The sequence below is a fragment of the Tamandua tetradactyla genome, chromosome 1 (genome assembly GCF_023851605.1).
Source record: "Tamandua tetradactyla isolate mTamTet1 chromosome 1, mTamTet1.pri, whole genome shotgun sequence".
Lineage (NCBI taxonomy): Eukaryota > Metazoa > Chordata > Mammalia > Pilosa > Myrmecophagidae > Tamandua > Tamandua tetradactyla.
The window spans coordinates 81472148-81485167 of record NC_135327.1 but is presented as its reverse complement, the minus strand read 5'-3'; the positions used below and the strand labels follow the sequence as shown (position 1 = coordinate 81485167).

Below are 13020 nucleotides of genomic sequence, written 5' to 3'. Positions count from 1 at the left end.
GATTCTAAGAGATCAAACAACAGGCTGGAAAGAGATTTAGCGTGCTGCCCTTTATTCTTTCTCTTCTTTTTTTTTCTATTTGATTTTTATAGGCATAAAGGGAATAATTAAATATGCTAGCCACAGAAGAATCATGGGTGTGTTCTTTTAATCTTCTGACTCAGGAAGTACCCGGAGTACTATGTGATTAGGATGAAGATGGCATTGGTGAATGTGGATGAGGGTATGCGTTCTCAGTCAGCCAATTCCAGCTTCTTTGCCTAGCGATTTGGTTGTAGGATTGTCTTAATTTGATAAGATTGGCTGAGCCATGTGTATCTGTGGAACCAGAACAGTATATAATGTAGGTCATATGACTTACAACATCCTAGAAGTTCATCTTTAAGCAAGGTACTCCAGTGTCTTTCAACTTTGACATGGGATTTCTACTTGGAATAAATGTCATAAGGCTCTTTCCTCCTAGGCTAGCTCAGACTAAAGAATAGGTAACCGTAGCATAGAACAGAACTATGGGAAAGAAATGAACACAGAGCAACTGGCATAGCTATCTGGACTACTAGAATCTCAGGTTAGCCCTTGTATATTAAGCAGTAAATTCAAATTGCATCAAGTGTTCAGGTTACTTCATGTTTGATTAAAAATTATATGATACAAAATGTGTCATTCTTGGCTTTTTCCATGATAAGAAAGAGAGCTAACTTAAAACAGCCCTATTTCAAAGTAATGGGGCAATTTCTTCCTTATATGTTTGCAAAGCATATAAAATAATTGATACTGTAAAGAGTTTGCCAAAAGACAGAGCATTTCAGGCCCCACAATTAGACCATGATGTCCAAAAGCTTGCTTGGTGCATTACTTATTCAGCACTGATGGAATATGTGAATAAAAGCATGTAAGTATTGTTTCCTATTGCTAATAGAATCTTAGATTTATAGAACAGAACAGGACTCTGTAGATTTCTTGTCTAAGCACGTATTTTATAGATGAGGAATCAGAGGTTTAGATAGGGGAAGTGGCTTAATTATTCCAGGGCACAGTAGCGCAGCTGGAATTAAAATTCAGTCCTGTGATTGAGTCACTCCACCGCAATCTTCGCTTTCCCTTTTGCTCTGCCCCAGTCTATCCCCTCATTTTGTATTCCCTCTTTCTACAGCACCTTTCTGGCTGAGTTCTTAGCCTCTGGCTTTCCCCAACTCCATAATGATTTCAAGAAACCCTTCCTTAGGAAATTATAATGGCTGTGTCTTCTTATTTGCTAGAACATTTTATTCATTTCAAAATGCTTTCATGGGCTTAATCTTATTAGATCTTCTTTTGGACATGGCAAGAAGAGAAGGGAGTGCTGCGTTTGAGTGCCAGATTGCTCTGAGGTACTAGGAAAATCCTTTAGTATTTATTTTTCTTATTATGAAAGAAATACACATTTATCATAAAAATGAAGATAATAGAGATAAGCAAAAGAAGGAAATAAGCATTTTCCTTAATCCTTTATTCAGAGTTAACCTCTCTTTACAGCTTTTTAGACTTTTTTTTTTGTTTTGTTTTGTTTTGTTTTCTTTTTTTTTTTTATTAATTAAAAAAAGAATTAACAAAACAATTAGAAATCATTCCAATCTACATGTACAATCAGTAATTCTTAATAACATCACATAGTTGCATATTCATCATTTCTTAGTACATTTGCATCGATTTAGAAAAAGAAATAAAAAGACAACAGAATAAGAATTAAAACAATAATAGAAAGAAAAAAACCAAAAAAAACAAAAACAAAAACCTATACCTCACATGCAGCTTCATTCAGTGTTTTAACATAATTGCATTACAATTGGGTAGTATTGTGCTGTCCATTTCTGAGTTTTTATATCCAGTCCCGTTGTACAGTCTGTATCCCTTCATCTCCAATTATCCCTTCTCTCTCTTTTTTTTTTTTTTTTAATTAACGGAAAGAAAAGAAATTAACCCAACATTTAGAGATCATACCATTCTACACATGCAATCATTAATTCTTAACATCATCACATAGATGCATGATCATCATTTCTTAGTACATTTGCATTGGTTTAGAAGAACTAGCAACATAACCGAAAAAGATATAGAATGTTAATATAGAGAAAAAAATAAAAGTAATAATAGTAAAATCAAAACAAAACAACACAAAACAAAACAAAAACCTATAGCTCAGATGCAGCTTCATTCAGTGTTTTAACATGATTACTTTACAATTAGGTATTATTGTGCTGTCCATTTTTGAGTTTTTGTATCTAGTCCTGTTGCACAGTCTGTATCCCTTCAGCTTCAATTACCCATTGTCTTACCCTGTTTCTAACTCCTGCTGAACTCTGTTACCAATGACATATTTCAAGTTCATTCTCGAATGTCCGTTCACATCAGTGGGACCATACAGTATTTGTCCTTTAGTTTTTGGCTGGATTCACTCAGCATAATATTCTCTAGGTCCATCCATGTTATTACATGGTTCATAAGTTTATCTTGTCTTAAAGCTGCATAATATTCCATCGTATGTATATACCACAGTTTGTTTAGCCACTCTTCTGTTGATGGAGATTTTGGCTGTTTCCATCTCTTTGCAATTGTAAATAATGCTGCTATAAACATTGGTGTGCAAATGTCCGTTTGTGTCTTTGCCCTTAAGTCCTTTGAGTAGATACCTAGCAATGGTATTGCTGGGTCGTATGGCAATTCTATATTCAGCTTTTTGAGGAACCGCCAAACTGCCTTCCACAGTGGTTGCACCATTTGACATTCCCACCAACAGTGGATAAGTGTGCCTCTTTCTCCGCATCCTCTCCAGCACTTGTCATTTTCTGTTTTGTTGATAATGGCCATTCTGGTGGGTGTGAGATGATATCTCATTGTGGTTTTGATTTGCATTTCTCTAATGGCCAGGGACATTGAGCATCTCTTCATGTGCCTCTTGGCCATCCGTATTTCCTCTTCTGAGAGGTGTCTGTTCAAGTCTTTTTCCCATTTTGTAATTGGGTTGGCTGTCTTTTTGTTGTTGAGATGAATAATCTCTTTATAAATTCTGGATACTAGACCTTTATCTGATATATCATTTCCAAATATTGTCTCCCATTGTGAAGGCTGTCTTTCTACTTTCTTGATGAAGTTCTTTGATGCACAAAAGTGTTTAATTTTGAGGAGTTCCCATTTATTTATTTCCTTCTTCAGTGCTCTTGCTTTAGGTTTAAGGTCCATAAAACCGCCTCCAGTTGTAAGATCCATAAGATATCTCCCAACATTTTCCTCTAACTGTTTTATGGTCTTAGACCTAATGTTTAGATCTTTGATCCATTTTGAGTTAACTTTTGTATAGGGTGTGAGAGATGGGTCTTCTTTCATTCTTTTGCATATGGATATCCAGTTCTCTAGGCACCATTTATTGAAGAGACTGCTCTGTCCCAGGTGAGTTGGCTTGACTGCCTTATCAAAGATCAAATGTCCATAGATGAGAGGGTCTATATCTGAGCACTCTATTCGATTCCATTGGTCGATATATCTATCTTTATGCCAATACCATGCTGTTTTGACCACTGTGGCTTCATAATATGCCTTAAAGTCAGGCAGCGCAAGACCTCCAGCTTCGTTTTTTTTCCTCAAGATGTTTTTAGCAATTCGGGGCACCTTGCCCTTCCAGATAAATTTGCTTATTGGTTTTTCTATTTCTGAAAAATAAGTTGTTGGGATTTTGATTGGTATTGCATTGAATCTGTAAATCAATTTAGGTAGGATTGACATCTTAACTATATTTAGTCTTCCAATCCATGAACACGGTATGCCCTTCCATCTATTTAGGTCTTCTGTGATTTCTTTTAGCAGTTTTTTTGTAGTTTTCTTTATATAGGTTTTTTGTCTCTTTAGTTAAATTTATTCCTAGGTATTTTATTCTTTTAGTTGCAATTGTAAATGGGATTCGTTTCTTGATTTCCCCCTCAGCTTGTTCATTACTAGTGTATAGAAATGCTACAGATTTTTGAATGTTGATCTTGTAACCTGCTACTTTGCTGTACTCATTTATTAGCTCTAGTAGTTTTGTTGTGGATTTTTCCGGGTTTTCGACGTATAGTATCATATCGTCTGCAAACAGTGATAGTTTTACTTCTTCCTTTCCAATTTTGATGCCTTGTATTTCTTTTTCTTGTCTAATTGCTCTGGCTAGAACCTCCAACACAATGTTGAATAATAGTGGTGATAGTGGACATCCTTGTCTTGTTCCTGATCTTAGGGGGAAAGTTTTCAATTTTTCCCCATTGAGGATGATATTAGCTGTGGGTTTTTCATATATTCCCTCTATCATTTTAAGGAAGTTCCCTTGTATTCCTATGTTTTGAAGTGTTTTCAACAGGAAAGGATGTTGAATCTTGTCGAATGCCTTCTCTGCATCAATTGAGATGATCATGTGATTTTTCTGCTTTGATTTGTTGATATGGTGTATTACATTAATTGATTTTCTTATGTTGAACCATCCTTGCATACCTGGGATGAATCCTACTTGGTCATGATGTATAATTCTTTTAATGTGCTGTTGGATACGATTTGCTAGAATTTTATTGAGGATTTTTGCATCTGTATTCATTAGAGAGATTGGTCTGTAGTTTTCTTTTTTTGTAATATCTTTGCCTGGTTTTGGTATGAGGGTGATGTTGGCTTCATAGAATGAATTAGGTAGTTTTCCCTCCACTTCGATTTTTTTGAAGAGTTTGAAGAGAATTGGTACTAATTCTTTCTGGAACGTTTGGTAGAATTCACATGTGAAGCCATGTGGTCCTGGACTTTTCTTTTTAGGAAGCTTTTGAATGACTAATTCAATTTCTTTACTTGTGATTGGTTTGTTGAGGTCATCTATGTCTTCTTGAGTCAAAGTTGGTTGTTCATGTCTTTCCAGGAACCCGTCCATTTCCTCTAAATTGTTGTATTTATTAGCGTAAAGTTGTTCATAGTATCCTGTTATTACCTCCTTTATTTCTGTGAGGTCAGTAGTTATGTCTCCTCTTCCATTTCTGAACTTATTTATTTGCATCCTCTCTCTTCTTCTTTTTGTCAATCTTGCTAAGGGCCCATCAATCTTATTGATTTTCTCATAGAACCAACTTCTGGCCTTATTGATACTCTCTATTGTTTTCATGTTTTCAATTTCATTTATTTGTGCTCTAATCTTTGTTATTTCTTTCCTTTTGCTTGCTTTGGGGTTAGCTTGCTGTTCTTTCTCCAGTTCTTCCAAATGGATAGTTAATTCCTGAATTTTTGCCTTTTCTTCTTTTCTGATATAGGCATTTAGAGCAATAAATTTCCCTCTTAGCACTGCCTTTGCTGCATCCCATAAGTTTTGATATGTTGTGTTTTCATTTTCATTCGCCTCGAGGTATTTGCTAATTTCCCTTGCAATTTCTTCTTTGACCCAGTCGTTGTTCAGGAGTGTGTTGTTGAGCCTCCACGTATTTGTGAATTTTCTGGCACTCTGCCTATTATTGATTTCCAACATCATTCCTTTATGGTCCGAGAAAGTGTTGTGTAAGATTTCAATCTTTTTAAATTTGTTAAGACTTGCTTTGTGACCCAGCATATGGTCTATCTTTGAGAATGATCCATGAGCACTTGAGAAAAAGGTGTATCCTGCTGTTGTGGGATGTAATGTCCTATAAATGTCTATTAAGTCTAGTTCATTTATAGTAATATTCAGATTCTCTATTTCTTTGTTGATCCTCTGTCTAGATGTTCTGTCCCTTGATGAGAGTGGTGAGTTGAAGTCTCCAACTATTATGGTATATGAGTCTATTTCCCTTTTCAATGTTTGCAGTATATTCCTCACGTATTTTGGGGCATTCTGATTCGGTGCGTAAATATTTATGATTGTTATGTCTTCTTGTTTAATTGTTCCTTTTATTAGTATATAGTGTCCTTCTTTGTCTCTTTTAACTGTTTTACATTTGAAGTCTAATTTGTTGGATATTAGTATAGCCACTCCTGCTCTTTTCTGGTTGTTATTTGCATGAAATATATTTTCCCAACCTTTCACTTTCAACCTATGTTTATCTTTGGGTCTAAGATGTGTTTCCTGTAGACAGCATATAGAAGGATCCTGTTTTTTAATCCATTCTGCCAATCTATGTCTTTTGATTGGGGAATTCAGTCCATTGACATTTAGTGTTATTACTGTTTGGATAATATTTTCCTCTAACATTTTGCCTTTTGTATTACATATATCATATCTGATTTTCCTTCTTTCTACACTCTTTTCCATATCTCTCTCTTCTGTCTTTTTGTATCTGACTCTAGTGCTCCCTTTAGTATTTCTTGCAGCGCTGGTCTCTTGGTCACAAATTCTCTCAGTGACTTTTTGTCTGAGAATGTTTTAATTTCTCCCTCATTTTTGAAGGACAATTTTGCTGGATATAGGAGTCTTGGCTGGCAGTTTTTCTCTTTTAGTAACTTAAATATATCATCCCACTGTCTTCTAGCTTCCATGGTTTCTGCTGAGAAATCTACACATAGTCTTATTGGGTTTCCCTTGTATGTGACGGATTGTTTTTCTCTCGCTGCCTTCAAGATCCTCTCTTTCTCTTTGACCTCTGACATTCTAACTAGTAAGTGTCTTGGGGAACGCCTATTTGTGTCTAATCTCTTTGGGGTGCGCTGCACTTCTTGGATCTGTAATTTTAGGTCTTTCATAAGAGTTGGGAAATTTTCAGTGATAATTTCTTCCATTAGTTTTTCTCCTCCTTTTCCCTTCTCTTCTCCTTCTGGGACACCCACAACACGTATATTTGTGCGGTTCATATTGTCCTTGAGTTCCCTGATACCCTGTTCTAACTTTTCCATTCTTTTCCCTATAGTTTCTGTTTCTTTTTGGAATTCAGATGTTCCATCCTCCAAATCACTAATTCTATCTTCTGTCTCTTTAAATCTATCATTGTAGCTATCCATTATTTTTTCTATGTTTGCTACTTTATCCTTCACTTCCATAAGTTCTGCGATTTGTTTTTTCAGTTTTTCTATTTCTTCTTTATGTTCAGCCCATGTCCTCTTCATGTCCGCCCTCAATTTATCGATTTCATTTTTGAAGAGGTTTTCCATTTCTGTTCGTATATTCAGCATTAGTTGTCTCAGCTCTTGTGTCTCATTTGAGCTATTGGTTTGTTCCTTTGACTGAGCCATATTCTCAATCTTTTGAGCGTGGACAGTTATCTTCTGCTGCTGGCGTCTGGACATTTATTCAGATTTCTCTTGGTGTTGGACCCAGCAAGGTTGTAATATTTTTCTGTGAAATCTCTGGGTTCTGTTTTTCTTATCCTGCCCAGTAGGTGGCGCTCGTGGCACCCGTTTGTCTGCGGGTCCCACCAGTAAAAGGTGCTGTGGGACCTTAAACTTTGGAAAACTCTTGCCGTCCTGGGGGTTCGCTAGCCGAAACGGCTTGAGCCGGCCCGGGGTCCGAACGCAGGGAGGGTTGCTGGTCGCCGCAGCCAGGGAAAGAGCCCGTCCGAATTTCCTAGTCGGCCCTGGGCAACAAGCGTGGCGGGAGGGCGCCAGCGGCAGCGGCCCGCCCGAGAGAGTGCACGTTCCCCGGGAGTCACGGGTTTGGAAGGGGCCTCCCCCACCCGTCACCGTTCTCCGCGGCCTGGGAGTTTCCGATCCAATTCTCTCAGTTGGTCCGGGGGCTGCGCGTGGTGTGGGCGCCAGCCGTCTTTGTTTCAGGGGACCGCCTCTCCAATTCTCCCAGCCGACCCGGGAAGGGGGAAGGGAGTAACTCCGGCCGCTTGCCACCCCGCCCGGTAAGGCCCGTGCGCCTCGGCGATCTCACCCGAGCTGCTTCTCTCAGCCAGCCAGCCGTTCCAGGATGGGGTACGCTGTCTTTTTTATCTCTGTTGTGGCTTTGGGCGCTTTCTGTATCGTTTCTACTCCCCTAGTAGGTGTCCTGGAGAAGAAACTAAGATCCGCGCGTCTTACTAAGCCGCCATCTTCCAGGAAGTCAGCTTTTTAGACTTTTATGTGCATGTAATTAGTTTTATAAAATATACATAATCTATATGCTGATATATTATAATCATTTTCCAATTACACACACATATACCTAGGAAAGGAACTTTTCATCATTTCATAGTATTTACTTTTTGGAGGCGTCACAATTTATTTAACTAATCCAGTATTGGATATCAAGATTATGTCCGTTGTGTGATATGAGAGAGCTTTGTATATGTAGCTTTGTGTATGTCTGATTATTCTTTTAGAAAAACTCTTACAAGTGGAACTTTTATGTGAGGTACATCCATATTTCTTAAAGACTTTGGTGGATATGGAAAGTGATTCCTTGTCACGTCAACTCTAAACTGATTTATTTCATCTTTGCCTGCAACCCCTAACTATATTGTCTACAACTTTCTAACACAGATCTTCTAATTTAGTGGCCTCAGCTTTATATTGTCTTGTATTCTTTACTTTTTGGTGTGTGTTAATTTTCATCCTTCAGATGAGCTATAGGCTCCCTAAAGGATAGGATCCTATTTTATGTTTTTGTGTCTAGTATAAATAAATATGATGTAATTAATTTTTTAGTCAAACTTATTGCAAATCATTAGGCTATTTCCAGTTTAACTATCTAAGACCTAAAGAAATTGTCTGAGATAGTTTTGATTGCCTTTGAAAATTTGATCACTTTGTAAATAGTAGGTTTCTCATCTCTCCCTCAATTAACACATAGTATTCAACACTTGGTATAGATTTTTGCAATAGGCATGTTTGAAAGTGCTAAGAAACACAGGAGATACTATTTCTACACATAAATGTATAACTAACAGTACAGGTCATACATGACAGCAATTATCTGGGACATTCCTGTGCGTGATTCTATGTGAGATTCTGTGATGAGATTGTTCCACTAATTAATGACATGGGTAGTGCCATGTGTGAACATGACATTCCATGCCACTTCATTGTTTGGACTTTTATTTGATATTTGGTTTCATGGTCTCGACTTTTTATAGACTTGGTTAATGAATCATGGGTATTGTTGTCTTTTAAGATTAGAACTTTTTTTTTTGTAATAACTGGGAATAAATCCTAGTCTTGAAACAATCATTAAATTTAAATTGAGTATAACATTAAAGCATTAAAGAAATACAAGTATGTGACTGAAACTTCTAGGAGGAAAATACAAAGATGATAAGACAGGATACCTTGCATATGGAGTTTAAAATCTAGTTGGAGATTTGGAAACATGCAACTCTCTAGTGTGTCAATTTCCAGTGGTGATACCATCAGATATTAACAGCACACTATTAGAGTGTATAGACAAAAATTATTATTGTGACTAAGAGGATAAGGAAAGACTCATTGAGAAAAAAGACATTTGAGCAGAACCTTGAAGGATAAGTATACTTTTGGAGTGTGAGTTGTAAAAAATGAGTTCTAAGTATGTAAATAGCATGAATGGAAAGGCAGTATAGACATCTGAAGGTACACACCTGTTCCTGGAATGTTGAAAAAGTTTAGTGTAATAGGAGAAAAGGATGAGGGGGAGAAAAATGATAGAAGATAAAGTGGGAACAGTATGCTATGGTGAGATTCTGAGGAATATTAAGTGCCATGCTTAACAGCTCAATTCATTTTACAGACATTGGAGAGCAGTTAGGAGAGGATTTTTTTTAAAGATATTTTATTCACACACCATACACTCCACCTAAATTGTGCGGTCAGTGGCTATCAGTATAATCACAGAATCATGCATTCATCATCACAATCAATTTCAGAACATTTTCATTGCTCTGGAAAGAAAAACTCCCATGTTCCTTATACCTCCCTATTACTGACACTTAACCTTAGTGTGTCACCTTTGTTATCATTGATGAAAGAATATTAAAATATTACTGTTAACTATAGTCCATAGTTTGCATTGGATGTAGCTTTTCCCATTTCCACCCTATTGTTAACAGCTTGTAATAGTGTCATACATTTGTTCCAGTTCATGGCGGAACATCCTTACACTTGTACTGTCGGCTGCAGCCATCACCCACACAGGGCTCACTATGTTATACAATCCCATGTTTTATCCTCTAGCTTTCTTTTTAGTGACATACATGACCCTAAATCACCCTTTTCACACACGACTCAGCACTGGTAATTACACTCACCATAATGCACTGCCATCACTTCTATCCAAATATTTCCAAACAGGAGGGGGTGCAAGGATAGTTCAGCAGTAGAAGTCTCGCCTGCCCAGTTGGAGACCCAGTTTCAATTCCTGGCCCCATACACTTCGTCAAAACAAAACAAACAAAGAAACAAACAAAAAATCCTTAATGAGAGGATTTTAAGCAGAGGATGGCATGATTGGGTTTATTTTAGGAAAATTACTTGACTTCCTCACAAAAAATGATTAAAGGGCTAGACATAGAGTTTGAGAGAGGAGTTGAGAATTTTTAGGAACAGTAGTTCAGGATGCCCATCCATAATCATCAATTGTTATTTATTATAGCCGCTTTACCACCCAATGGAGGCACACTTTAATTGGATTTAAGCCCTCCCAGATTTTGTCTGTGACTGATTCTTCCAGTATGTTCTTAGGTTATCAAGGCCCTGGTGGTTTCTTCCCTGCGATAGTTCCTATCTCTTCCAGGGACTGGATGTTTTCATTTTCTTAGATTTCCTCCTTTGCTACTACAGATTCTGCTATCTAACAATCAGATGCCTTCTTCTTTTGAATATTTTGTCTTTCATGAGGTCTCATTTGTTTTCTGAAACAGCTCCTGCTCTATCCCGCCTCTTTCTTTTCTTCTCTAGCTGAAAGGCAGGAGTGAAGTCAAATCTGATTAAGAACTTTTTACTCCTGCTTGAGCAGTGAAGAGCTATTCATATGCCCTTACATTGGGGCATTTGTATTAGAAAAAAATATATCCTTATGGGGCTCTTATCTAGGAACTTATAGCCAAAAAGGATTTATTCGATAACCTTCTAATCATACTCTATGGGGAAAGCATTAACTATATCATCTAAATAATTAATGGAACATTACAAACAAATACTTCCCTTTGACTATCAATTTCAATTCACTTAGAAAGTGTTCCCTAGGTGGTATAGCCATAGTTCTTTTCCTTTCCCTATTAACACTTCTCTTCTCTGCTCTCTTTCGAGGAGCTCTGGATGTTTTGCAAGGTCTTCAGATATTACACCTTTTTCCCCTCTGGACCCATTGACTGTATTACCAGTGTTCTGCTGATCTGGCCACAAAGTCTTGCTACAAGAGCTCTCTCCCTTCTTCTTGCCCTCATCCCTTTTATTCATTTTGTCTGTTTTCCTGTCTTGCTCTTCTGTAGTCTTTTCCTTCTGTGACCACCTTGTCCATGCCTTTTATTAGATTGTAACGCCGAGTCTCTGCTGTGACTGCTGCCCTCACTGAGCCCCTCTGGACCCTGTTACATGAGCCTGACTGCTCCATGGTCTCTCTGTGATGTGCTCCGTGCCTCTGTGTGACGTGGGCATGCTCTCTGTCTGATTGTCCTCTTGGGCCACTTCTGTTTTGATGGATTACAACTTTCTCACTCTCCTGGTCTTTCCCTCCTTTGGTTAAGTCTTTAGGGAGGGTTTTGGCCTTTGCATTGAAATGTTGCATTCTGATATAAGACACTTACCTTATAAATTTCTTCTGAATATAAAGTTCTATTTATTTTTCCTTTGGATACCTTCTCTTTGGTGGTAAAAAATTGGCTTCCAGGCTGAATGCTACCAGGACTACTGTCACCTCCATAAACATATTCACCCAATACTTACATACATAATGTTAAAACATATTTAAGTTATCTCTAACAAGGTTTATAAACAGAGAAGTGGGTTAGTTATATCATGAGGAAATATGCAATCTAAAACAGACAGAAAGAGAAATAAATATATATTGTTCTAGGTCATAAGAAATATCAACCTGGACTGTAGTGCATTCCTTCATTCATTCAGCATGTACCAATGGGACACCACCTGTGCCAGGTGCTGTGACCATAAAGCCACAGAAGACAGACTTCCTCTCCACAAGACGTAACAGTCTAGTTGGAGAGACAAACATAAATACAGATGATTACAATGTGAGAGGATGATTACAACATGGTAGGATGTGTGCCATAATGCAGACATGTGAAAATAATCTTGAGAACACAGATAAGGGAGTGGGCGATTCTGACCCAGGGCACAGGGAGCTGCTCCCAGATGATGATGCTCAGCCAGCCGGAGAGAGAGGCAAGAATGACATACATGATGCTTCGCAGGTCAGCATTACACATGGCTTGAAAGTGGTGAGAGGACACTTTCAGCTCAATTACATAGCATATCACAATCATTAAACTTGAGCGCCACGGTCTTGGAACGTGCCGTCAAATTTTCAGGCTCAGGATTGTGGAGAGAGCAAAAGTATCTACGAAGTGCTTGCAGATCATTTTCAAGAGGTCACAGGTCATTGTTGACCATGTCACACTGACACTTTCCCTTAACAGCATGACAGCAAAGCGGTAACATCTGTTTCTATGTGACTGTACTGTGAATACATTGAAAGGGACAGGCGGCGGTTTAATGCAGCCTGTGACTCGTAAGGAATTTCATATGGAGAGAATTCTACTCTGTGGTTCTGAAATTAGGGAAAAGAGGAAGTTGCTTTTATTACTGTGGCATAAAAGGTCCCTCTGCCCTCGATTGCTCTTTCTTTTTCTAATTTGTAACCATTTCCCAACTGACGTTCACGTTGCATGCTTTTTTCATAAGTTACCCAATGCTTGAATCAGTTAATGGCTGGCGCTGCACTTGGGAGCCCTGGAGCGAAGTCCCCGCACCTGGCCTCACACGACTAATAGATCACACAGGGCCGGCAATGGCCAGCAAGGCCAGATGGAACTGCTCAGTGCTGTGTTCTTGGGTCACCGTTACCCTGCCTCATGGGGTTTCCCTGGCTTGCTCCACTCATTTTCTTTGTCAGCATGACTGAGATCAAAGTGCAAAAAGGATACATAAATGATAACCTAGAACTTT

At 38.1% G+C, this 13020-nt stretch overlaps 1 protein-coding gene and 1 long non-coding RNA gene across 3 annotated transcripts in view; one reads left to right on the top strand and one right to left on the bottom strand.

Moving 5' to 3' along the window:
* SUGCT (succinyl-CoA:glutarate-CoA transferase) overlaps positions 1–13020 on the top strand; it is an 878065-nt gene that overhangs the window by 541453 nt on the left and 323592 nt on the right. The gene's annotated exons all lie outside the window — the stretch shown is intronic.
* On the bottom strand, positions 50–11412 carry LOC143649382 (uncharacterized). Its single transcript, XR_013158965.1, has 3 exons — positions 11217–11412; positions 10146–10268; positions 50–318 (listed from the first exon to the last, which is right to left on the bottom strand). It is a non-coding gene; the product is annotated as an uncharacterized LOC143649382 (long non-coding RNA).